Raw genomic sequence first — 4,176 nt, 5'->3', positions numbered from 1 at the left:
CAATGATTGGTTTGTTCCTTTTCCTCCCCTTCCATGCCGCATAGTTTTTTTGCTTGCTGTGTGGTAATAAACAAATTCCTGCTTGATTTGACCCCCTGCTGTGTCTGTCTCCGACGCTAATGGAGGCTGGGGAATGTGTGAGACATGCACTTACCTTTCCTGGCAACACGTACGTCTTCTGCAGGACAGAAAAAGACCCAACACTTTTGCTTCTCTTGGAGGAGTCTTTAACTTACTTGCTACCTTTGAGATTCTGTTTCCATATGCAGTCACTTTCTAAGACAATGGGTTTTTGTTCTCTAGCATGATTTCAGTGGGACGGTAAACAACACATAATGTATTACTTAATGGATAGAAAAAATCTCATTGGAAATTGTTTTGGACATGGAAGTTATGGTTATACTTTTAAAAAATAGCAAAAGAGGTAAATGTTTCTTTAGAGCTTGTAAAATGAGTATGAAGTCTTCACCTCAGACATGCCAAATTCTTACCCTGGCACACACTAAATTCCTAGCAGTACTGGAGGATTGAACCCAAAACCCTGTACTTGTGAAAAAGCATCTCTATTACTACCAAACTTGCAGATTATAATTGCATTTTTTATTTTGAGGTAGTATCACTATGCCTTGGCCTTTTTGAACTGTGGTCCTCCTAACACGAGCATAAAACATTGCACCCAGCAAATGGTTAGTTTCTGAAACTTCTTTTTGTATCTGGGCTTGCCTGAAACTGGAATTCTCTAATCTCTATTTTCCAAGTAGATAATATTATAGTTTGAGCCACTTTATTCAGTAAAAGTATACAATTACAAAATATCTTAATATTACCTATATCTGTGCTTAACATATATAGCTAACCTTAATTTTCTCCCTCTTGTGTATTAGTACTCTGAGTTGAAAACGTTGGCTTTCTTGATATACATGGCTTTGTTTTGGATGGAAGCCCATCACAATCAAAAAAAAATCTCCCAAACGTTTATGTCAAAAATCATTGAAAAGAAGGCTTCAGGTTGGAAAAGAAACACTGATCCTAAGTTATAAATGAAGTATATTTATAGTGTTATTCAATGCTTTCTCAAGTATGAGGAAGAAGGCAGAAATGTGAAAGATGTCAGGTCTCTGTAGAAATTCTGTAGTTGTCCCTTCAGTTAATTTCCTTCCTTAAAGCTTGCTTTATTAAAACCCTATGAGTGAATATTGGTTGGACTGATTGATAATCTTCTCCAGGAAATGAAGCTGATTTTAGAAGGCTGATGGTGTGTGAAATAAAGGAATGATGAGAATGAGCACAGATATTGTTACAAAATGAGCCAACTACGTTAATTGCTGAACAGCAAACAAAGCAATGTTTCAAGTCTGATGATCCACATTGGAACATACATAGATAGATACATATACAGATACAGATAAATATACATATACATATACATACATACATGAAAAATTAAATCTCCAGTAGAATATAGAGAAACTTGGCGTGACAAATATTAAACTAAATCAAACTGGTTTTAGGAAAAGTACAGTAAAATATCAATAGTTTAGCACAGATTTTTGTAAAGGATGAAATTCTTCCTTCATTATATACTTTACAAATATCCTTAGTATATTTTAAGGTGTTTTTTGTAAAAATACCGTACAGAGGGGTTACAATTACATGGGTAAGGTAATGAGTACATTTCTTATCAAGCATTGTTACCTCCTCCTTTGTTTCCCCTTACTATCCCTTTCTATTTCCCCCTCCTGACCCTACCCTCCACTCAGAGCCAAATTTGTAAATTTTGTTTTTCTACTTAACATTTTATATATCTCATTGTTGCAATGGGTCCACCTGTCCTAGCTGCTGCAAATAGAATGTTTAGGTATCTTTTGTCAAAAGGTTCATATTTGTGGAAACAAATACCAGCAGTGGTAACTTTTTTTCCAGACCTTGAACTCTGGTTCTGGGCCCTGAACATGGTTATTCTGGTATATTTAACGTGAGTTAGATTTTTTTATTTATTGCATTAATGCCCATGAGGGTAATTACTGTGTCTTAAGGGAGATCTATGTTTAGAATATTGAGGAATCTGCATACTGCATTCCAGAGGGGATGAACATGTGTAATTTCCCACCAACAGTGTAATAGAGTTCCCATTTGGCTACATCCACGTCAGCATTTGCTATTGTTAATTTTCTTGAATCTGTCTTGTTTACTTGTTTACTTGTAGATATATAGGCACCTTTGAGTTACCATAAATGAATGAATCTATGAAACCTATATTGCTCTTAGTGTGCATTCCTTTCTCTTATTATAATTTTCCCAAGCCTTTCATTGTCCTTAAGACTGGTGAAAATCATCCTTTCTGATGGGCGAATAGAGTTCCATTGTGAGTGTGTGTGTAACATGACTATATGCCCATGACTTCATTTCTAAGCCTTCAGCTCCAACTGAAATTTTGTAATTCCATATTAAATTTGGATTACTTTCTCTACTGCATTGAAGAATATTGTTGGGATTTTGATGAGTATTGCATTGCCAATTGTTTGCGGGCAGTATTGCAATTTTCACAATGTTAATTCTTCCAACCAGGAGCATTGAAATATTTTCCATTTCCTTGAATCTCCCTCAATTTTTCGTTTTTAGATTTTTAAAATTTTCACAGTAGAGGCCCTTCACATTTTCAGTTAAATTAATTAATTCCTAGTGTTGTTGTTGTTTTCTTTTGCTTAAATTTGATTTGATTTTGAGGCTAATACATATGTGGTTGTTTTTTAGATTTCAGCCTGGATCTTCCCATTGTTGGTAACACAGAAAAACTACTGATTCTTGTGGGTTTTATACCCTGCTTCATTGCTGAAGGTTAGCATCACCTTTACTAACTTGACTGAGAAGCTATAGGGTCCTTTGAATACAGGATCATTTCATCTGTGAAAAGGGATAGGTTTACTTCTTCGCTATTTGGATCCTCTTTTTGTTTTTCTCTTGCCTATTTCCCTTGCTAGAAAGTCCACTACTATATTGAAGAGTAGTAGAGAGAGTGAACATCTTTTTCTCATTCCTGATTTTAATGTCTTCATGCCTCCACTGTTAGGTACGTGCTTATTATCTCTTAGTCATATACATACTCTATTATACTGAGGAAAATTCCACGTGTTCCTAGCTTCTCAGACCTTTTAATCATAAAGGGGTATTGGATCTTTTTAAAAGCTATTTCTACATCCATATAGATGATCATGTGGTTCTTTTCCTTGCTTCTGCTGATGGTGTCTGTTATGTTTATTGACAAGTATATTGAATCCAATTGTAGCTTTGGATGAATACTGTTTGATCATAGCATACGATTTTTTCGTTAGTTGCTGAAATTGGTTGGTGAGAATTTTATTGAGAAGTTCTCTATCAATGTTTATCAAAGAGGAGGGTTCATAGTTCTCTTTCTTTGATGAGTCCTTATCTGATTTGGGGAAGAGTCTAATTCCAGCTTCATAGAATATGTTTGATAATTCCAATTCCTTTTCTATTCCATTGAAGAGATATATCTGAGTATTGTAAGTTCTTTGCAGGCCTTAATTTCATGGTAAATCCATTGAGTCTTACATTTTTCTGTTTTGGGAAATTGCTTATTGAAATTTCATTTTCATTACTTCTTATGTATCACGTCTTGGTTCAGTTAGAGTATAGGAAATCATAAATTTCTCCAGGATTCTCCAGGTGATTAGCATATGTTTTTCAAGTACTCTCATATAACAGTCTCAATTTTGCTAATTTATGTTGTGGTCTCATTTTTTTTCTTTAATTTTATCTATTTGGGTGAGTCCTCTTAGGAGCTCTTAGGGGTTGTGAATCGTCTACTCAATATATTTAACTTGTTCTCTGGTAAGAAGCTTGTCATATCACCAGTTCCTGTTCTTGATCTTTTCTGTGAAAGATATCTTTGATTAACTTCCATCCTGCTGATTTGGTGGAGATACATTGTTTCAAGTTTTCTTTGTCATGAAACATTTTTATATATCCTTTAATTGTAAAGGAATATTTGGCTTGGGACCATTTTCATGGTTCATAGTTGCTTGCCCTTAATATTTGTTACATATCATGATGGCCTCTTCTTTTTTTACCATATCATCTAAGAAATCTGTAGTTATTCTGACTGCATATCCTTTATAAATAATCAATCTTTTCTCTATGGCAGCTTTAAGAATC

This window comes from Dipodomys spectabilis, unplaced genomic scaffold (assembly GCF_019054845.1).
Source record: "Dipodomys spectabilis isolate Male_0828 unplaced genomic scaffold, ASM1905484v1 ptg000134l, whole genome shotgun sequence".
NCBI lineage: Eukaryota > Metazoa > Chordata > Mammalia > Rodentia > Heteromyidae > Dipodomys > Dipodomys spectabilis.
The sequence above is the reverse complement of the archived record's forward strand: the minus strand, read 5'-3'. Positions refer to the sequence as shown.